We start from the raw sequence: 24,021 nt of genomic DNA, 5'->3' as shown, positions 1-24,021 counted from the left end.
AAAAACTGTTTTCCCTTTATGTAAATTTAACTACGAAATTTCCCTAGATAAGGGAAATTTCTCTCAAAGTAAAAACACTTCAGACAAGAAATATTCAGGCGTACTTCTTTCCATAGTTTCTGTTATCGGCTGCACAAGTAGTAGCCAATCAGATTTGTCAATGTCGACAAAAACTGACGCTGTTGTCTCTGTTTCTTGTGATGTCATAAGCTGGTTATCAGGGTTAGCAGTTTTATACGAAAAAAAAAAAAAAAAAAAAAACTGAAATTAAACGAATGTAATTTTAATATGTTGAGTTACAAGTCTATATCGCAAGTATCAAACTCGTCGCTCTAATCTAACTCTAAAAGCATACCAGAACACTCCCATTTTTACCTGATTCTGAAGCTTGCCAACCTTGCATGAGGTTCTTCTTCCTACTGCTCCTCCCCGTAATTTCAACTTTTCGTTAGCTGTTCTGTACGTATATTCCTTATCTAACTGTAAGCTTCTGGCTCGCCGGGTCCCTCGAGTCTGGTTCAGCACAGGTCTAATTGGCTCCGGGTCGCGGATTACAAAATTCGTGACTCGTTCCATCAAGCTACCTAATAAGATGAAACTGATATAAAGACATATCTTCATCAAAAGTTGTCATTATAACTCCAGCAAAACGACACTACACTTTATGGTTAATGAGATATAGTTCGAAATTATGATTAACTTATAAACTTTAGTTTTTACTTTACTCTAATTGTTCAAAGATGAGACATATATTAATTAAAAGATCACCATCAAGCTGGATCTAGGTCTCCGGGTTGGATCAAATCCGAGAAGTAACACCCAGATCCGGAAACCTGTGTCCGAAAGTCACCCGATGCCTACTCACCAATTCTATCACTGAATCGTACGACAATTTTTGTTTCAAAAAAGTTTTTTTTCTTGAAAACTCGACCATCCATTTAATTTTGTTTAGCACGGAGATATATCGATTGGATTGGTCTTGTCTTTGGACATCTTTTCTTGTCAGAATTAGGATTAGAAATTAGATTTCGGGGCTTTTGGCCATGTTGGCCCGTCATGTATGAGCGGTGACGTTCCTTGGCGATCACACTATCTAAGAAAAGGGAAGGAAGAAAGGATTGGAAAAGAAAGGAAGCAGCCAGGCATCATCCCGGCATTTGTCTGATGTGAATGAGGATAATCTCACTCAGGATGCCTGGTCTAAAAAAAGGTTTTATACTTATTCGACCGAGTGTCCCTACCGAAAATCAAACTTGAGACCGCTCGCACCAAAGACAAAACCGTTAGGGACTACGTGTAGCGTAACCATAACTTTGTGTTTTCAATTAAACACTAACCCTATTATGTAGAATTTGAATTATGGAGTTGGCATATGAACAGGGATATAAGTGACAGAAGATCTGAAGTAGGGGTAAAATTACTTACGATCTGAGCCAGTTTTGTAGGATTTGAAACATTATTTGGGAGCGTTTACATATCATACGGATACCTATACCTGATTGATGCAGGCGCGGTGGCTCAGTGGTAGAGCGGTCACCTCCGGTGCTTGGGGTCCCTGGTTCGATCCTACCCAAGCGGCACACCGACGTCGAAAAGACGTGTTTTTTTTGGTGTAAAACACCGTAAAATACACCGAACATGACGTGATTTACACGTCTTTTCCCACGTGGAAATGTCCGGGAATATGACGTGATTTTTATGACGTCTTTTACACGTCATAGAATATGACGTGATTTCTATGACGTCTTTTACACGTCATAGAAATGACGTGTAAATCACGTCTTTTTTACGTGATTTTCACGTGTAAATCACGTCTTTTTCACACCCTTCATGTGAGTTGGGGGGAGGGGCGTTCTCAAAATGAGGCGGCGAGAAGCAAAGGGGTGTAAGTGACATTTGCAATAAAGTATGGATGTCTCAAAAATGGATTCTGCACAGCTAAATATACAAACTGGATGGTGAAGCTCGTCGCAGTCCAATAGAAAGTATACCCATGAATGCTCTACGCCGAACTTCATTATACAGTTTGTATATTTTGCTGTGCAGAATCCATTTTAGATACATACATACTCTATTGAAAATGTCACTTACACCCCTTTGCTTCTCGCTGCCTCAAATGTCATGGAAGTCTGACAGGATTGTTCAGTTCCAAATGTCAAAACCATTAGAAATTGATGTGCATCCACAGTTTTGACATTAGGAATTTCAATCCCATGTACTACCTCGATTATTCGCCACACTTTTGAGGCTATTTATCAGCCCCTATTCAACCGTTTTGCACCAAAGTTAGAGGTTAGGCTACCTAGTTTTGGCCCCGTAAATTTTGAAATAGATCGGTTGAATAGTGGTTGAAACAAATAACCCTGAAACTGTGTCGGATAATCGAGATTCTACTATACATAGATTGAGATTCCTAATGTCAACACTGGATACACATCAATTTATGATTATTTGGACATATGGAACTGAATAATAATAATAATAATATTATAATAATAATAATAATAATAATAATAATAATAATAATAATAATAATAATAATAATAATAATAATAATAATAATAATAATAATAATAATAATAATAATATCTACTCTAAAACACACAGCTTACAACACATTTTTTTAAAAAATGATAAAAAAGAAAATATCATACTTTTTCTTTCTTCTTAACTGCGTTTTTTTTTTTTTTTTGACAGTTCTGAACTGATCTCTGGCCGCAACACTTTTCTTGGGTTAAATAAAAAGTCTACGAATAACAACTGGACAACGTTTATTATAAGTAAAAACAATAATGAAAATAAATTTAGCCTCGTGGCTGCTGCTTGAGTTTTCACCATTGTGTTGTAATTTGCATAATAATTTACAAGCTCCTATACCAGATAAGCAAGACCACTGGGTTATTGTAATAAATAACAGATCAGGATAGACCCTAAGAATCCTAGATCTTGCCACAGCAAAGTGCATCACCACCCTCTTTCGGAAGCACACATTGGGGAACGTCAAAGTATTGTGGTCTATTTGATTGGTCTGTACCAAGATTTTGAAAATTTCGCTACTCCGAAGGTTCGTATTATCTATGGATTGGGGATTTCCATATCCAATTGACCACCTCTAGTGTTGTTGATTTCTATTTTTTTAGTATTTGGATACTAGCCTATTGAATAGTACATATTCGCCTCTTAATGTGTGGTATATTTACCTACAAATTAAGAAACGAATATACAATAACTGTCGAGGAATAATTATATACCTAATGCAACAAGAAAGAAACGGCAGCGCTTGCTCCACGAAAGGATAAATTTAAAGCCATACATTAAAAAGAAAACCGAGACGCATTGGATCGGCTTGAAAAACATAAAAAAAAAAACCCTCGAATGTAAGACTCACCCTTGGCGAAAAAAAGCCCTACATAACTTAAGAATGATAAAAGACGAATAAACATGGTAAAAACAAAGAATGAAATGGAAAAATAAAGGAACATTGTACTTACAGTCCTAAGAAAATGAAATGAAATGAAATCTTTGAGTTTTACGTCCCACGCTTATACCGGTTAGGCTAAAGGAAACGGTGATAATGAGAAATGAATGAAATGATGGAATGAAGAAAGTGGGAGGAAACGGGAGAACCCCGAGAAAACCCACGCACACGGTGTTTGTCCACTACAAAGTTCACTTGGCGGGGGCTGGGATCGAACCCGGAACCCCAAGCAAAAGAGGTGAACGCTCTACCACTGAGCCACCGCGGCCCTTAGTACTAAGAAGAATCCACTCATTTCGTCACTGGAATTTATTCATGTGCATTTACTAGTACCTTCTTCTTAATGAAATTACGGTACAACACGTGCTTCCTTAAATTTTATAGCTATCCATTATTACGCTAGTATGCGCACACATACACACAAACACAACCACCCACATCCAACACACACTCACACACACAAGAACAATGGGTTTTATTGACAGTGCAAAATTTAGGACTAAACTTTTATAACTCCAATTTAAGACACCTTTATTTTGAAGGTGAAAAATCGAAAAAGAAAGTACATCTTAAAATTAATTAATCTCTGAGGGATGAAAGCGAAAACACAACCATTAATTTGAATTCTACATTTATTAGTTATATGTACACCTTGTCTCAAAAAGGTTGAGCGCATTCTTTATTGGTGTTTTGAGGCAAAAATTTTCAAAGTCCAACTTCGGGTATCTTCGGGAAATAGTAAACCATGTTCGAACCTCCAAGCCAGCCTTTGTAATCGGGAAAAAGTTTGCAGATGTGTTTTTCTTCTTTTAAATATAATAAGACTTGTTATCAAGTGTTGAAAAAAAGCAACATTGATTGAAATACTTAATGACACAATATTTCGAAACTTTGTATTAATGTCACCACATGCTTGTTTGTCATTTAGCTCTCCATACGCAATGGAACATTTAGATATGTAAACGAATCTTTCCATATGTAAAAGAATGCTCAAAGTTAAGACATAGAACATAATTATCGCCTAAGTACTAAAATAATAGTCAAAGTAGAACAAAAACAGCGTTTCTAGTGGGTATGAATGTCATAATTTTCTTGAGAACCGTTATACATCGCTAAAAGTACTTTAGCAGAAGTCCTTGTGTTAGCTCACTGGTAAGCTGTTGGATTTCAAATCATAAGGTTGTGAGTTCGAATCTTCTCTGGGTCAATGCCTTTTTAAAAAATTATATTTTCCGCAATGCATGAAAAATTATATAAAATAATTACATTAAATACATCAGTTGTATATATATATAACATAATCATTGCAGAATGTAGTAATTATTATGTTTAAAATATAACATCTGAAATAGGAGGTGTCCACAGTAGGTTTGTATTATATATCTGAGAATGTTAAATACAAGTTAAGAAGCTCGTTCACTAGCAGTAAATAAATCATGTAGTGTATTTATTTGCAGCTATTTGTCATATAGAGGGTAATTCTCAACATTCATAATACAGCATGTCATTTATGTTCTTGAAAACTTATTCGATGCATAAACCGAAGGTTTAAACAGAGAATCCAAAGTCGCAACGCTCGCAAGAAATTCATGAACCCCAAAGGTCACGTGAGCAGACTGGAATTGTCCTTATGAAGCACGCCACAGCAGAAAGTCTTTACATAGATTTTCAATTCAATTCCTGATATATGCTTTTGCAATGTGGAAGTGGTGATGCCTTTAGTCGCTCTCTCTCGCTCGCTCGCTCGCTCACTCTCTATTTATACAGAATATAAAAGTGGATGGATGTGTGTGTTTCAACATAATTCTGATATATCTAGCGCAATTATAACTATATTTCTTACAGTCTGGAAAAGAGTACTGTCGGGATACATATCAAAAATGCTAGAAACTGGTCGATATTAGTATCGAATCCATAGCTTCGTGGTCGCTTAGGTGAATAGTTCTACTTTCAATTCAAGTCCAATTAAGTTCCCATTAGCGCCCAGGGTGGTTACGTAGCGACATAAAAATATCGAAATCAACCGATATTAGAATCGAATCGTAAATTTTCAGCACCGCTAACTGCCGCATTTCCCATTAGTCCACATTAGTCCACATTTCACATTAGTCCCATTGCCTAGAAGGCAATATATTTGCAGAGTGCAAAGTTTAAAACTTGAATAATATTTTAATTTTTTCCGTATGAAAAAGTTAAAAATCAAGAGCAAATATACTATTTCATGAACAATCCTCTTTTACTGTTCTAATATGTATAATAATAGCGTAAGAAATCTAAAAATAATTCAGAACACGTTTCACATTTATTATTTTTTGTTACGTAGTTCTAGCTGTAGCATGTAGTGAGTGGTATTTAAATGTAATAAATTCACTAATTAAGCATATTCGAATTAAGTTTTATTTTTAAGTTAGGGATGAAGGGGCGGAGAAATATGCAGTTATTGGGGCGCCGAGAGCAAAAGTGCGTAGAGGCGCCGAGCTTTTAAATGCAACACTGGTCGCTAAATTAATTAGTAGAAATTTTAATGTCATTTAAGACCAAATTTAGTCCTAACGGTGGCAGTATCCGTTTGCTCTCCTAGGAGAAATGAAAGGGGCTGACATCAAAGACTGACATTAGTGTCGAATCCATAATTTTCGAGGTGGATTAGATAAAGAGTGGCACTCCAGGTGCTTAATGATATAGAAAATTAGTTTTTCTTTCTTTTTTTTTTTACGTTGGTCTACTTTTCCTTGATTTGAGACTTTCAAATTTCATCCTATTTTCTTCTGAAATGTGTCTGTAAGGCAACAAAGAAATAATTATATATGATAAATTTAAATTCATTTTAATTCGGAAGTTGAGAAACACTTTGCCATTATATATCGTAAAGGTCAGATCCACCAGCATAGTAACAGAGAGGTGCTTGAGCCATTGACGGTAGAAATTCAAACTCTGGTAAGTGATAATTTCACAGTCTTGTTTTATTACAAGTGTAGCCTCTTTAGTCAACGGAGAAGAGGACGTGGATCATGGGTCAGAGTTGATGTCGATGGGTCGGAGTTGGTCGCAATGGTTCAGAGTGGTTCATAGTTGGTGGTGGGTCAGAGTAGATCACGATGGATGATGGGTCAGAGTGGGCCAATGGGTCATTTGGGTGGTGGGTGATACTGGATCATGGTGGGTCGTGAATCAAATTTTCATTGACCCACACCATCTCTGGTTAAAATTGTACTAAAGATAAGAGGCACCGAAGATGCATGTCGGCTATTATGCTCAAAGTTTGCACATAGATAGTACCCCACCAGAAAGCAATAAATCTGAAACGGTTCACGGTATCACCTCCTAGAACTCGAGATGTAGGGGTTTGTCTGATTGGCTAAATTAAGACGTCAATGATTTATCCATCAACAAGCAAGCTTTTTATGATCGTTTCCGTAGGAAAATCAGAAGAACACGTGCCTAGTAATAGTAATATTGATAGTTCGCGTCCACCCCGGGGTATTTGTTTTGTGTTTTTTTGACTCACCTAAATATAAACAAATCACACATATAGGCATTTTAACATATTTTGGGAGAGTAATTTTGTGGTTCGTTGTCGTTTCATCGCGTCTCTGCCGCTGGTAGTAAAGTTTTCAAAATGGAACTGGGGCCACCGCGGATTGTCGCTGCGGGGCCACCAATTTTTGGCGAGAGGTCAATAGTTGACCATCTGTAGTCCACCGACGCTTACAGCTTAGGGTAATGAACGATGTCTTTGCCTTGTAGACGTCATGACTACCGACGTCGGCAGCCAACTAGCTTTTAGTATTCCTTTACTAACCATCTATCGTTCATGTTTATACACGGTGTTGTACTAATAATAATAATAATAATAATAATAATAATAATAATAATAATAATAATAATAATAATAATAATAATGATTATTATTATTATTATTATTATTATTATTATTATTATTATTATTATTATTATTATTATTATTATTATTATTATTTGTAGTAATAGTAGTATAATTGATAATAGAATAATTATATTGTCTATGTATTGTCTAGGTAGGACTACACACAGGATTTGGCTCGTTTTAGTTTGACTCGACTCTAATCCGAGTCGAGTTGGAGGATATTTTTCGCGCCGAGTCCTAGAGTAGACCTCAAAGATGTCTGTTTCGAGTCGAGTCGAGTTTCAAAGAAAAGTCGCTCGTGCCCATCCCTACTAATGAGAGCTTAATCGGAGTTAAGCGAAATCGAAAGTCACACTATTTATCTAAGCGACCCCGAAAACTATGAATTCGACACTAATACCGATCATTTTCTAGCAATCTTTTATATGTATCCCCCTCCCATTCACCATAGGTAACCCGACAGCACTCTTTTTCAGACTATAAGAAATTTGGTTAAAATTACTCTAGGCCAGTGGTTCTCAATCTAATTCCTATCACGATCCCCTTTTATCACATCCTCTTGCCAGCGACCCTTTTATAATTTGTGTTTTATAATAAGCTTGTGTGGGATTTTTAACATACCTATTTCTATAATAGTATTTATAGAATCCATTTCTTGTTTATAGTGAACAGTGCCGTGGCATGGAAAATCAGCGCTCGGGGCGAGAGTATACGACGATGTCTCCGTACATATGAGTGAGGTCGACAGACTAGCTGCGAAGCGCCACCATGGTTGGCACGAAGCTCAATAAAATTTTCAAAAGTAAACTCTGCCTTTTCTAGATTTTGAGCACATTTTATTACGTTTTTCCTTCTATTCTATACATGTGCACATGCACTTTCCTATAGGGATGCACGCGAGACGCGAGAAGTCTCGTCTCGTCTCGCATTTGCGATACGAGACACGAGACGAGAGTGAAAATTTTAAGCGAGACGCGAGACGAGACTAAACCATGCGAGACGAGACGCTAGACGAGACTCGGTTAAGTCTCGCACGAGAAGTCTCGCGAGACTTCTCGCAGTCTCGCAACATTTATGAATTACATTTAATTGTATATTTAGTAATTTTACATTTATTGAGTTTTCTAAGTTGAGCGTTAATGCCTCCAGGAACAAAAACGTGATTGGGGCAATAGACATTTTATGAGATTTATTATTAATCAAGGTTAATTTTCAGAATTAAAGCCTTGTTTAGTTTCTAAACATCATTAAAAAAAGAAAAGCTTTGTAGATTGGAAATTTATTACAGCATCGATTTAGGACTTTATTTTGCGACACAAACACACACACGCGGGCCCGCACGAATACATGAACTTCTATTTTTGGTCTGAAAAGCGAATAAGACTCCCTATTGCTGCGAAATATGATATTTCTGTTGTTTCTGTCTTTTTCACATTACTACTAGCGATTAATGTTGGGGAATGGCGGGGAAATCCCCTCTCGTCAAAGTTTATCCCCGGCCCGGCTCGCAGAAATAACATGATATTTTTACATGGAATAAGTATTTTCTTTCTATATATTTATCAAAAACATCCCCCTCTAGTTCGGAAGTTTAATTCAAATACTGGTTTGGCAGGATGTCCCTATAGGTTTCGTGGGAGATGGTAGGAATGGCCCTATATCTGTCAGTAATTTTATTTTCTAGATCTGGCAGTATAAGTTGAAAGCGAAAGTTGATAAAATGCGATAATCCAACATTGCTACAAGCCCGAACGAACCAAAAGAATTGGGTCGTATTGTGTTGTGAGGAGTTCTTCTGTTGTGTACAAGCGCTTTTGGTGGTATAAAAATATCTTTATACTGGAAAATCACCCTTCAAGGAAACGACCAAAACGTGTAAATGTTGATAGTGGCGACGATATTTTAGAAGAGGCAAATATTGCTGGAGACCTCTAAGCTGGAAAACAATGTTGGATTCAGCAACAATTTATGCCGGTTTTGCTGTAAATTATGCTATTAATTTGACGAAAATTAATGGTCCAGCGATCAAATTCGCTGGTATATGGTATGGTATATGGTATGTGTTTTTATACGTGTAAAGTCAGTATAACAATTCATTCTTTAAACAGCTTTTCGTATGTATTAATATTCCTTTATAAAAACTGTTTTTAATATTATTATTACGGCGCACCATTTTCAGATTTCTTTCGCGAGTCGTTGACCAAGTCGTTCCCCACAATAGGCGTGTCGTGCAATTAACCAACCACGCATCAGGTACTAGCTTTTACCTATTGCTTCCTGCTCACAGCTCAGAATATTGGTAACTATGGATAGACGTACAGCAGTAATTACTTTATGGGAGTTGGAAGGCTATTCTGCAACTGCAGCTAGCAGGCGAGTCGGTGTCCCGGCCTCTACAGGAAAGCGATGGATTCGGAAATATGGTCACCGAAGCCGAAGATGCGAGATTAGTAAACGAAGCCCGGCTAGACCCACTAAGGACGTCTAGACAGCTAAGGGAAGCTTCTCTTTTTCCTGGTAGTAAGCATACAGCTCTGCGAAGGATTCGTCATGCCGGGTTACGTGGCTGTGTTGCTGCCGTGAAGGAAAAACTCTCAGACGACCACAAAATTTGCCGTCTCGCGTTTGCACAGGCGAATGTGGGTCGCAATTGGGAAAACGTGGTTTTCTCAGATGAATCCATATTCACAACATTAAATGAGGGACGCCGTTTTGTGTATCGCCCGAGAGGCACCCGATATGACCCTGGATGTGTTGCTGCTTGAAATCGCAGTGGCCATGTATCTATTTCATGTTGGGGTTGGATTTTCAGGCGCGGAGCAGAACAGCTTCACAGAATTGAAGGACACCTGGACAGTGCTCAGTACTTAGATATTATGAGTAATATATGGTGCCATCTGTACGAGTATTTCAGCCTGATGGTGTAATTCAGTTCCAGCAAGACCAGTCGCCAATACATACTTCCCGTGTGGTTTAGGAATGGTTCGCAGGGCAGCCTGAGATTGATTTAATTGACTGGCCGCCTCGTGGAGCAGACCTCAATCTCATGGAAAATATGTGGGCAGAAGTGAAGAGTACTCTAAGGGGTAGTTGGCCTGAGGCAGATCCACCAGAACCCAAGATGACCTGTGGCATCTTTTTTCCGAAGCATAGCTGGAGGTAGGGGAAGGAGATAAATTTGTCACCCATTTAATAGATTCCATGCCCAGAAGAATAGGGCGTGTAATAAATTCAGAAAGGTGAATTTTTTTTTATTCTAGTGTTTGTTTTAAATTGATAACATAGATGTAATATTTTATGTAAGACTCCTGTAATTGGGATTCTCTTGTTGGAGTCAGCGGATTTAAATAAATAAAATAAGTATTGGACACAATGTCCCCGCCTTAACTCCCGAAAACAGTCCTTTTCAGGGCTACCTAAACGCTTCTGAAAATATTTCTAGAAGTAAACCACTCCTTGAATCCGATTTCTGTGCAATTCTACTAACAAAAAAAAAAGATAATTCTCTGCAGGCTTTGAACTCAAGACGACCTCATTAACAAGCCCGTACGTAGAGTGAGCTAACATGAACACGCAAATCCAACCTGAAGAAACACGACTTTCAATTTCCGGTATTCCATTACACTGATGGTCATATACTTTGCAAATGTTGTATTCAACTTGGGATATTCCGCAACACATAAACAAAGCGAAAGAGAGAGAGAGAGAGAGAGAGAGAGAGAGAAATGAATATACAAAAGCATATTCAACGTATTCGAATGAGACTATAAGTAACGATATTCCGTTCTAAAGAGAATTTGTGTTTCTTCCCGTGACGTTAAGGGGATCGGGAAAAGTTATGTGTCTTGAAGCAGGATCCGACTTTGGATACTCTGTTTACACACTTTCTATATTCGTAGGAATATACTGTATTTCACGAATGTAAATGACATGCTGTATTGAGAATATTGAGAAGTTACATCTGTATGACAAATAGCTGCAAATAAATACACTACATAATTTATTTATTGCTATTAAACGATTTTCCTAACTTGCATTTAACATTCTCATATATAATACCGACCTACTGTGAAAATTATCTCAGATTTTATATTTTAAACATAATAATTACTACATTCTGCAATGATTATGTTATATATATACAACTGATATATTTTAATGTAATTATTTTATATAATTTTTCATGCATTGCGGAAAATATAATTTTAAAAAAAGGCATTGACCCAGAGAAGATTCGAACTCATAACCTTATGATTTAAGGTCCGACAACTTACCAGTGAGCTAACACAAGGACTTCTGCTAAAACCCATTAGAAACGCTGTTTTTGTTCTACTTTGACTATTATTTTAGTACTTAGGCGATAATTATGTTCTATGTCTTAACTTTGAGCATTCTTTTACATATGGAAAGATTCGTTTACATATCTAAATGTTCCATTACGTATGGAGAGCTAAATGACAAACAAGCATATGGTGACATTAATACAAAGTTTCGAAATATTGTGTCATTAAGTATTTCAATCAATGTTGCTTTTTTCAACACTTGATAACAAGTCTTATTATATTTAAAAGAAGAAAAACACATCTGCAAACTTTTTCCCGATTACAAAGGCTGGCTTGGAGGTTCGAACCTGGTTTACTATTTCCCGAAGATACCCGAAGTTGGACTTTGAAAATTTTTGCCTCAAAACACCAATAAAGAATGCGCTCAACCTTTTTGAGACAAGGTGTACAATGTGCACGTTTTGTCGTATAAAATAATATTCATACTGTTTGTAATGCAACAAGAAACACTGATTGTCTATATTATTTGTAATACAAACAAGAAATATGTAGACACATATCTGTTGGTTATAATCAAAAACTTACAGAGATCTTTTAATAATATAAAATAAAAAGAATTAAATTTTCCTATAAATTTCGTATGAAGGAAAACACCTTTCATAGTTATTGAAAGTACAGAAATACAGCATCATATCAAAAAAGCCTCACGTGCTTAAGTAGGTTAAAAATGGGGACTGCGGTAAGTATCCCACTTCTTCGTCTATTATATCAGTAGCAGTTTCTTCCATCTTTTAGTTTTCGAAAGAGATGCCTTTACCTTGATTTCCAACAAAGCGAGGAGGAACAGGTCAACATGTTTCAAGCATGCCGAATCATTTTCATCTTCAAACAACAAGGCAGATGGAAGTGAATATCTTTCTACTAACGTTTTGAAGATTTGTGGCAATTGTTCATTTGAAGATCTTTATTTTTACTCACGAATGATAAGTGTCTTTAAGGCTAGTTTGCACAACGTGAACTTTGCTCTTTTTTCCGCGGGAGTTAAATTTCATCGCCAGCTCTTTGGAAACCAAGCATCAGAGAAAGGTCCCTTTTCCTCCCAACGATGACAAATAGGAACACTGAAACAGAAAAAAAAATAATAATGAACAATCATAGTGCAATTTTTCAGGTGCGGAGAAAATTTTAAAAAAAAATAATTACAATACGTCATGTGCAACTACAATCAATACAATATAAAACGATTAGTTACTGCACTCGCTTGCATAAAGTCACTTATTCTCAAAAATCCACTTTTAACGGCCTTCAATACATACAGCGAAATTAAACTACCATTAATTTTAGTTATTCTGTAATAGCTTATCTTTTGATTTTATTGCAGCTGTTAACTCTGATTGTTCAGGAGGATAGGATCAAACAAGTTGGGGGATATAAAACTTTATATATACAGATACATGACAAATAATTCTGAAACACTCATAGAAGCCTACATTACGTATGTTCTCATAATATAAAATGCCACTCTAAGACCAACTTTAGGATGTGAGCTAAAAGTGACGATCAAGTATATTGATACGATATTACAACTGATGAAAAAAAAAAACTTTGAGTTTTACGTCCTACAGTTATGTCGGCTAGGCTAAAGGAGACGGTGATGATGAAGACTGAATGAAATGGTGGAATGAAGAAAGTGGGAGAACCTCGAGTAAACCCAAGCACACTGTGTTTGTCCACCACAAAGTTCACTTTGCAGGGACTGGGATCATAACTGATGCAGACTGATGTAGTAAGAATAGTTTTTATGGTATGAAACAAAGAACTTTCTAATAATAAAATAATATAGCTACTCATTTATCAAACACAACTAGACAACGATAGAAATTACATGTATTATCTTTCACTACTGCTATGTAACCCCCAAAATGAAGTCAAAATTCCGCATTTACATATCGTGACAGAACTGCGCTATCGGATGCAGCAATCTGACAAGCTGCACACAGGTGGAACTAACCAGAAAAAGTATCCTTCTACTGTGATAAGAAATTTTATCCTGATTGGATACGATTTGGTAAGTTAAATTTATGATGCAAGACGAAACATATATTAGCATTTCAAAATATGACAAAAAATAAAGTGAAAATTACAAACAAAATGGTGCATAACTTATGTATTCCGAAAAATAAAAAATTGTGAGCAAACGCCCCCTCACTTGTTACTGGAGTATTTTTAAAAAATAAGACTTCTAGAACCAGAATTCTGTCACAAGCAGTAGGGTGAAAATCGTCAGATTATTTGTTCTGAGCAGGGTTAGAAGTTGCGGCAGTTATTATTATTATTATTATTATTATTATTATTATTATTATTATTAATAATAATAATAATAATAATAATAATAATAAAACTTCTCTTTGGTGAAAATTATATTTTACCCCTCTGTTGAGAAAAATATTTTTGGGAGGAGTACTTTTACCCATTCAAAAAAAAAAAAAAAAAAGCGCGAACACTATAACATGTGATACATTCCATATTAAAGCTTTGCTTATATATAAATAAGTCAAATAAAATAATTGCTGAAGGAATAAAAATTAATAAACAAGGAAATCTTTAAAAATCTAAAATAATAAATAAATAGAGTGTATCTGAAGAAGACAAGGGTAGTTGCTGAAACAGTTACATTTAAATAAAATTGGCGCAGCTGTGGCTCGGTGATAGAGCGTTCACCTCTGGTGCCTGGGGCCCCTGGTTCGATCCCAGCTCACTTCAAGCGGCTTTTCTTGGAGTTCTCCAATTTTTTCCCACATTCTTCATTCCACCATTTAATTCACTTCTCATCATCACCGACTCCCTTAGCCTCAGTGCCTGATCGTGGAACGTTAAATTGAATATTGCGTTTACATAAAAGTATTGCCTTGTTCAACAATTATTTTATTTTAGTTAAGTACTAATAAAATATTACTACTTTCTTTCTTTTCTTCTTACTCGGCATTTTCTTACATGGGTATTATAAAATAACATGTCAAAAACTCACCTGTCGCAACTTTGGTATGTATGTCATCCTCCACAGTGATATTTCTAGAGCAGCTCGACGAGCAGAAAGGGGTCAGAGTTACGGCTTTCAAGTTCAGTTAAGAAAGATTCCGTGCTAGGTGGTCTGCTGTTGATCAATTCATCATTTGCAGGAGCATTGGCCACACGCTCTGGAAAGTGGGAGTACATGCAAGGCTTATTTTGGCAAATAACATGTATTTACAGCTAGGCTTATTACAACGACTAAATACATTTAACATGAAATGAAGCAGTTTAATTTCATGTAAACAGTAAAGTGAGTTTTTACTGCATTTTGTATTAAAAAAAAAAAAAAAAAAAAAAAAACAGAGCTTATAGAGGAAAATGAGTTGGCAGGAAAATATCAGCCATAAATTTCACATGCTTTCTGTTCTGGATATTTTCAACGTAAAGAACGGTGTGAAGAAGAGTCTGAAATCGTCTCAACCTCGGTGCAGGAATGCTCACTTCTTAAATGGAAGACACTTAAAATAAATATTGACAAACTTGTGGACAGATAGATTTTATGGATTATTGTCTGCCCGTTGTTAACAAGAACCAGGGATCGGAAAATCTTTGAGTTTTACGTCCCACGGTTATGCCGATTAGGCTAAAGGAGACGGTGATGATGAGTAATGGATGAAATGGTGGAATAAAGAAAGTGGGAGGAAACGGGAGAACCCCGAGGAAACCCACGCACACGGTGTTTGTCCATCACAAAGTTTACTTGGCGGGGCTGGGATCGAACCCGGGACCCCAAGCACCAGAGGTGAACGCTCTACCACTGAGCCACCGCGGCCCCATAAGAAGCAGGGATCGGATTTGAGAACGGAGTGAGAGCGTAAAATATCGCATCTTGAACACAAAGAACACAAATGACTAGCTCCGTTTTCGAACGCGGACATTTTTTGACCAAAAACACCAAGACAAGTAATTTCTTGCTATGTATTGCTTCATTTAAATTCTGCAACGTGTAAAAAAAAAAAAAAAAAAAATATCTTACATTTATAATACAAGCTTGAAAAAATCAAGAGCTCCAATTCTGGGGTAGGTTTTATTTTTTAAAAAAAAATAAAAAATATCCTACTCTGGGAGGGGCAGCAGATATGTAAGCCCCGAAGCAATGAGGTATGTTTTTTTTTTTTTTTTTACTGATGGGGCTTCAGTGCCTGTGGTAGAGCGTTCACTTCTAGTGCGTGGGGTCCCTGGTTCGATCCCAGCTCGTGCCAAGTGGGCTTTGTGGTGGACAAACACCATGTGCCTGAGTTTTCTCGACATTCTCCCGTTTTCGCCCACTTTCTTCATACCACCATTTTTCACATTTCATTATCACCATCTTCCTTAGGCTCGGTGCCTTTCCTGGGGCGTGAAACTAAATATTTAATTTCATTTCTTTTTAATGATGAGGAATTGGTGTTCTACCTGAAAGCAGGTTTTTGACCCAAAGAGACTTCCATTGTTAATGCGCAGCCCCCAACCACGTCCCTTAATAAGACATTTGGTTTCCTTTGAATCGTTTCACGATTAGCAGTGGAAATCATAATAATATAGTCATGTAAGAATACTTAATTGAGCTGGAATATATTTTTTTGAACTTCAGTGGCAACATTGATAAGTATCCATCATCACATGCTGGCACTGGCGTAAGTACTGTAATCTAAAATGCGAGGGAGCTGTCTACTCAATTAATGAACAAAATATTCGAACAGTCAAAAACCCGTTACATTATTATGATTTCCACACCGAATTCTGTAGCACAGTTACGGTAGCCAAGTGTCTTGTGAGGGTGTGTAGGGCGATGCTTGCAGTTTGAGAGTGCTCTCAACTGGAGTAATATCCTCCCACTGATTATGCACATATACAAGGGGGGCACTACTTTAGCAAACGCGTCTACCAAATACTCATCGATTTTGTGGATTTTTTCACTAAATTTAAGACAGTAGTGCTACAAAAGGCTAAACAAAACATAACTGAGTGAGCGAAGGGGTTAGAACTTCCATAGGGCTCGTTGTTTCTAACTCTGAAGTCATACACGATTGGCATTGCAACAATTGCCGAGGGTCATTTCCCAAAGGGGTTCACTCGAGCAGTCGGTTCTACCTAACAGGAAATTCATAGGTAACATACGATGTGAAACATATTTTTGTGAAGGAATGAAAGTGTGAATGTAAGTAATTAATGTCAGTACACAGCAAATTGAAATGAATTTTGGGCATTATTCGGGCAGACGGTTCTACCAAATTTTGATGTACTTCTTACAGTTTCATATCAGGTTAGAACAATGCATTTCTTTTAGCAGAGCATTAACTAAATCAGAAGCTCCATTAGTGCTTGCAGATTGACTTCAGGCCTCAGTACAAATACAGCGTGGACGTAAAGCGTAAGAATTTCAGTGAATAAAACATGAACCAATTTATATCAACTCCCCACTAAAAAGCAGGAATAATATATAACCGAGTCAGGTTAGGAGCACAGCAACAGGGTCCGAGCGGCAGCGACGGGATGCGTCCGTAGGGAACAGGCGCGTCAGCGACGGGGAATATACGTCTAAACGAGAATAGTGGAAGAGCACACTTACATATACAATACTTTCACTGATCACTTAAAATTCAATTCAATATGCTGTACACTGACAGTAATTACTTATATTCACACTCTCATTCCTTCATGAAAAATGTTTCTTATAATATTTTACCTATAAATTTTCTATTTGGTAGAACCGTCTGCTCGAGTGAAGCCGCATTTTGAGTGATAGTGAAAGCATTGTAAACGTACGTGTGCTTTTCCACTATTCTTCTTTACGCGCATAGTCCCCGTCGCTGACGTGCCTTGCCCTAGGAACGCACCCCCTCGTTGCCGCTCGGGCCCTCTTGCTGTGCTCCTGCACTGATTCCAATAGAATGCATTTGTGCTTTTTAGTGGGCACCTAGCAAATGTTGTTTCGTGTTTTATGCACTTTACTTAATATGCCACGCGTCGGGAAGGTTCTAGAACACAAGTCCCCCCATATAGGTTAACAGCTAGATTGGTTCTTTTCTGTACCAAAGTTTAACATTTAATTCACATGTATTGTTGAGCGAGCGTCAGCGAGTGAAGGCGGGTTAGAGCCCCGCACGGCACGTTCTTTTCAGTCTTTGTTACAATTAAGTGGGAAGGGGGACCTGTGTTCTAGAACCTTGCCCCATGCGTCTACTCTATATTTATACTAACCCCCGTGAAGGCAATCTGCAAGTAGTAATGGATCTCCTCATTTAGTGCATATTCTGCTATAGGAAATACAATGCTCTAACCTAACCTGAAAATGTAAGAAATGTATCAAAATTTAGTAGAACCGTCTGTTCCAGTAATGCCTCCAGAAGCATACATTTACTGTCATCTCGTTGTTTCCTTGTATTTAGCAATCTTTCGCCTTGGCAAATAGTACCACAATGCGTGCAGTTTTTATTATACGGATCCATAGTATAAGTAGTAGTAGTAGGAACGGGTTAGAAGAAGCCCCGCGGAGGTTGGTTGGTCCTGTTCTCGACATGAAATAGGCAAACTTTTCGTACATTTTACAATCTATGGATCTGTATAGTAAAAAATCCCCACCACAGAATGACATACTTTCCCATGCATAGGCCTACTCACTCCCATATACGGTTTATTGAGAATAATAAAACATACATTATCATTTTACTACCTTCACTATTAATATTTTATATAGTATTCTACCTAAAATATTTAATTTGATACAGGCGTCTGCAAATGTTAACCTAATGGAGGTATCCTCGTTCTTTCTACGGTATTTTAATACACTGTAATAAGAAACCATAAGCAACGCTGTATGAGGAGCTAATCTTCACAATTACAATACTTAATCTGCTGAATTTTACACAGAATGCACCTAGATAGGAATAGGATAGGAATTATACTTACTTGTCTTAAAGCTGACCTTTATCACAGGTGCCTTTAACAAAACACATTATGTATATTCACACATAATAAAATCAAAACACGATTCTGCAAATGGCTCACGATTCCCAGCATGCACTGCTCGCAGTTACAGTACGGGGAACGTCCGTGCTTTTTAGCACCTAAAAAAGACGTCTATTTTTGGTGATGCTCGACACGTGATTCTTTGTACCATTCTGGCACGTGATAAACACGTACAATTTAGGTCATGTTTGACACGTCATTTTTGTTACCATTTTGGTACGTGATAAAGACGTTGAAAATTTTCAAAAGACGTCATTTTGAATTCGAACCCCAAAAAAAGACGTGTTTATGACGTGACTGTGCTACTTGGGTAGCTCGCGCCGTGTGGACTTTGTGGTGGACAAGCACCGGTGCTCGTGGGTTTTCTCTGTGTTCTCCCGTTTCCTCCCGCTTTCTTCATTCCACCATTTCATTCATTTCTCATAATTACCGTCTCATTTAGCCTAACCGGCATAACTGTGGGACGTAAAACTCAAAGATTTCTTTTCCGATTGATGTACTGGTACCTTCGTGCTTTTTATCTTATGCATACTCTTTTTGGATCAAAAGAGCCAATAATTTCAGGCAAAAAGTTTCTTGTAGTTCTTATATCAGGAGAACTACATATAGTGCAGCCAAACTGAAATCATGGTGGAAAATCTTTTCACCATAACTCAAACTATTAGTTAAGAGTCTTCATCCCGGCGAAATTAAAACACCGCTAAGTTTACAGTAATTATGTGATATCTTCAAATAGATAAAATATAATCGAAATGTGGAATAAGAGCGCCCTAGACAATATTATTTTACATGAGAAACCGTTATCACGACTCACTTATCTGCTTTCGATTTCGAGCCATTTTGAAAATCGGCATTTATTTTCGCGTATCTAAACAGCTGAAAACATAAAGCCATTAGGTAACTTGTGATAACGGTACCTCACGCAAAATAATATTGTCTAGGGCGCTCTTGTTCCATATTTCAATTATCTTTTATCTATTTGAAGATATCACATAATTACTGTAAAATTAGCGGTATTTTAATTCCACCGGGATGAAGAATCGTGCTTATTTTGTAAAAGATAAGAAAACTCGATTTAGGGACCATTCAAAAATTTTGTGGCTCCTGATCCAAAAACTAATTATTGGCCAAGATCGCAATCTTTTGATGCTTTTTTTTTTTTGTTTGTTCATTCCTGAAGCTCTTGTTTTTTTTCTCTCTCTTTCAGAACAAGTACTTACTCCAGAGGAGAGAAAAAGTACAACAGTTTTTCAGTGAGATCTCAACTTACTTTGCAACAATGCTTGTAGCGGCTACATAAGGAGAGGGAGGAAACTGTGCCGCTGAGAAGGCAGGGCACAAAACTTCCGGGGCAAGGCTGCCAACATAAGAAGTGTAAACAATGAAATAAGACAAGAGGAGTGGAAGGGTCAAACACATGAACCGCAAGATTAAGAAACTGACAGCAACAAAACAGTGCATTCATCACCTTCGGGTATTGGGAGGAGTTACATAATCACTCATTGCCTCCGTCCTTCAACTGCCAATTGGAATCTTTCCGCTTCACAAGGATCCAACACATTCATTCATTCATTCATAACTTATTTATTTATTAAAGTTCCAGTTTTAGTGCTTTTTGTTTGTTTGTTTGTTTGTTTTGCGTCCGTATGCAACACCAAAGCTATGAAAGACGAGACCTTCTATTAACGTGGGCTCCGATCCATGATCAGAGGCTCAATCCAGTGCATTCGACAGGTGTATAAACCATCATACATATAGGGTGTTTCAACACAACACCGACAACGGTGATTCCTGACACCAAGATAAGACAAAAAGTATAGACCAACCTGAGTTCACAAATGCATCCTTTCGGAGTTATAGGCTGTCGAAAACATGAAAATATGAACTTTAAAAGGTCCATAGCTCCAAAACTATGGGATCAACCGGAGTCGGGTCAAGACTTTACTTAGGAACTAATATGTGCGCTATTCAAAAATGCATATTTCAGAATCCTAAGGTATTCACGCAACAATTTTTATAAAGGAAGTTTGGCTAGGGCATATCATCTTAAGTACTCACCAACTACCTCTATCAAAATTGTTTCGGAAGTACCGTAGATTCTGAAACATGAATATTTGGATAGGGCATATACTACTTCCCATAGTTTTGGAGCTATGAACCTTTAAAATTTATTTTTCCATGTTTTCAACTCCGAAACTCCGAAAGGAAGCATTTGTGCACCCAGGTTGGGTTATGCTTTTTGTCTTATCTTGTTGTCGGGAATTATCTCCCGAACGTTGTCGGTGTTGTTTTGAAACATCTTTATAAGATCAACCCTTCACAATATAAGCCATTCCGCACTAAATTGTTTCGCCTTCAAGAAAGGTGGATTATAGAACAACGCCACTGACAGGGATAACGAAGTTCAGATACAGCTATGAAACTATTGTAGGTCTACATTGCAAATATTAATTAGTTATAAACTCGAAATGAACGGACATGAACCTGTCATCCGGACACCCGAATCAAACCTAGTCCTTCGATAAACATAACAAAGATATGTTCATGCACAAAAAATTAGGTGCCATAGACAACGGAGTAAGTCTCTGGAGCCCATTATCCCTGTTAGTATAAAGATAATCATAGACTTGCAGTTTCATTGGAAAATCATGGTTTATAGTTCATTCTCTTCAGCATGAAACAAGCTTTCCAGAGGTGCTATGTATTGGGGCCTCTAACGCACTTGAGCAGGGAAAATTGGTAAAATTCCCTCCCATCAACTTTGGCCTCCTCTGGAGTGGCTCCGGGTAAAAACACACAATTCAAATGTATCTCAAAAAATACTGTAGGGGATAAGAAATGTGTGTATCAGGTTTTGTATTGATAGACAAAATAGGTATAAGGGAAAAACATGTATTGGTATACAAGTTTTTCCCTCACATCTATTTCCCTCATATACTAACAGGGTTAATAGGCCCCAGGGACTTACCCGGCCCCCCTAGACCCCCATGGATACGGCCCTGACCAGAAAACACATAAGTTCTATAGCAATGGGGTTATGGTGTTACCGGGAAAATGGCAGAGGTCGTTAAACAAAATGGTGCATATGTGGTTCCATAATGATTTTTACAAATAACAATAAATGTATCTCAGTTTTGTCGTCCAAAGGCTCATTACTTTTTAGACAACCTGATATTTCAGCTAGAAACTATACCATAACATTCATTTGTTTATTCATTTATCAATTAAGCCATATAGCATAGCTAACACCTGTCAAGAATATTTAATTACACCTTTCCTGTCATAAGTAGTTTAACAATGCCATACCAGCCAAGGAAGATGTCCCATATTTAAGCGAACGGTTCTGCGTCCGTGCGTAGCACGCAACAAAGTGACATAATGCGTATGAAAAAGAAAAGAAAAGAAAGAAAGAAAGAGTATATAGAGTCCTGTGAGGTTGAGAAGCACCGTTAAATCAGATATGGTTTCCTAAAAGGATGAAAAACATTTTAAAAAGCATAAGGATTTGCCCTTAACATGAATTCCGCTTGTTTCACTCTCACGTGAGAACAAAGAATATAATCAGTGACAAGCCAAGTCAAATAAGCATCTACTTCTTTTCAACATCACAATTAAATAAAAAGCCTACTGCCGTTACTCCTTCAATGGGCTCAACAAAAGTAAGTTATTTTTTATGACAATGTTGAGTATCTCATATCGCTAAATTACCTTTAACAGTTAAGAATTTACAACACTAATTTGAATTCAGAAATGTATACAAGCATTTGTAAATAGCCGAGTAGCATGCTCACCTCCGAAGCCCGAAGCATATGATGACAGGTTAGATTTGTGGTTAGTTTGGTGGTTGACTTGGAATTGAACGTCCTTTTCAGCACTGGGGCTATTTCAGACAGTTAGATATATTCGTGTGGGGAAAGGATCTTCAACCATTTTTAAATTTTGACAAAATATATAACTTGGTTCAAAGAAACAAACTGTACATGATTTTGGATAAATTTTGAATTCCCAAGAAGATTCGAAAGTAGGTAAAATCTTTATATAATATTTCGATTTTTAAGGGACAAAAGCTAACCATTTTTCTTTCGCCCATTTTCCACAAGTGAAAAGAGAGAATGAAATATAACTTACTATAATAATAGACAATATGTTATTCTATACCCGAAAATACGAATCGGATGAATTTTCAGTGTTGCAATCCATAGAATATTACACTGTGGCCAGCATATGAATTATCCAAAAATCTAGGTTAAGGCAGCGACTAGAAAAATGAACTCAACGATAATTGATGACTTATCATGTTATCTTAGTTCATTCTTAACTACTTTTTAAATAATATTTGTATTTATTTTGTAATAAACAGAAAGTTATTAAAAATAATTTTCTGTTTATTACAAAATAAATACTAGTTTTTTAATGGGTATTGTAGAAAGAGTTCGTCCATCCCCAATGCTCTCAGGCTTAGTCCCATTCCTTCATTTTACCCTACGAAAAAAAAAAAAAAGTATTTTTCACTAAATATTTGTTAACAAGGCAATAAGATTGAATTACTCCACCCAGAAGAAAACAGAGTTCTTTTTACTGTTATTGCAGTTTTTATTAAATATTTTTAAATGTACTATGGAAAGGAATGGTCTCTCTGCTCTTATTACCAAATATCTTGTCAGTGCTAGAACTTGTTGACATAAAGCCAAGAGAACGTCTAATCGCATGCAACCAACTACACTTCTATGTCGGTTTGGCTTGCATAACCAGCAAGTGCTCGATAACTCTTTCTAAATATCTAATTTCATTAATTTTACGTTAGAAACAAGAAGCAATAACAGCAAAAATTATGTGAAAATATTGTATTGTCAACGAGTTTATGTTTTGTATAAAATTCCAGAGCTCTGTGTAGTATGGAAGTACGTAAATTTAAGTTACAAGATTTAATCTAACAAACCGATAAAAACTTATACTTAAAACACAAAAGAAATATTAATAATCTCCAAGGAGTGCTAAAAGAAAGCATGAAATAATAATAAATAAGCCAATGTGAACCTGAACTCAGAAGCTTTCGGCATGCAAATCTGTGGAACACGGCTTCTATTTCTAAGTCGAACCTGTCCCTGGTCGAGCTTGATCATCTCAAATAATTATATCAATTTTTATCCCTCAGATGATGGACTATTTGCCCACCAAATTTTGTTCAGATTCGGTTACTAGTTACCGAGAAATACAGTACTATATATAATGCGAGCCAAGTCGAGCTTGTCCTTGAGGAATCTCAGCAGCCAAATACAGCGATCTCTATTCCTTAGACCATGGGCTACTTGTCTACCAAAGAGTGCGTCCAACAAAGCATTAACCTTTAG

At 36.9% G+C, this 24,021-nt stretch overlaps 1 long non-coding RNA gene across 1 annotated transcript; it reads right to left on the bottom strand.

The window, feature by feature from the left end:
* Positions 1-11,959: 11,959 nt before the first annotated feature.
* Positions 11,960-18,717, bottom strand: LOC145668728 (uncharacterized). Its single transcript, XR_014128083.1, has 3 exons — positions 18,611-18,717; positions 14,676-14,844; positions 11,960-12,768 (listed from the first exon to the last, which is right to left on the bottom strand). It is a non-coding gene; the product is annotated as an uncharacterized LOC145668728 (long non-coding RNA).
* Between the last annotated feature and the right edge of the window lie 5,304 nt (positions 18,718-24,021).

The sequence above is a fragment of the Thermobia domestica genome, chromosome 13, assembly GCF_964235325.1.
Source record: "Thermobia domestica chromosome 13, izTheDome1.hap1.1, whole genome shotgun sequence".
Taxonomy (NCBI): domain Eukaryota; kingdom Metazoa; phylum Arthropoda; class Insecta; order Zygentoma; family Lepismatidae; genus Thermobia; species Thermobia domestica.
The sequence above is the reverse complement of the archived record's forward strand: the minus strand, read 5'-3'. Positions and strand labels throughout refer to the sequence as shown.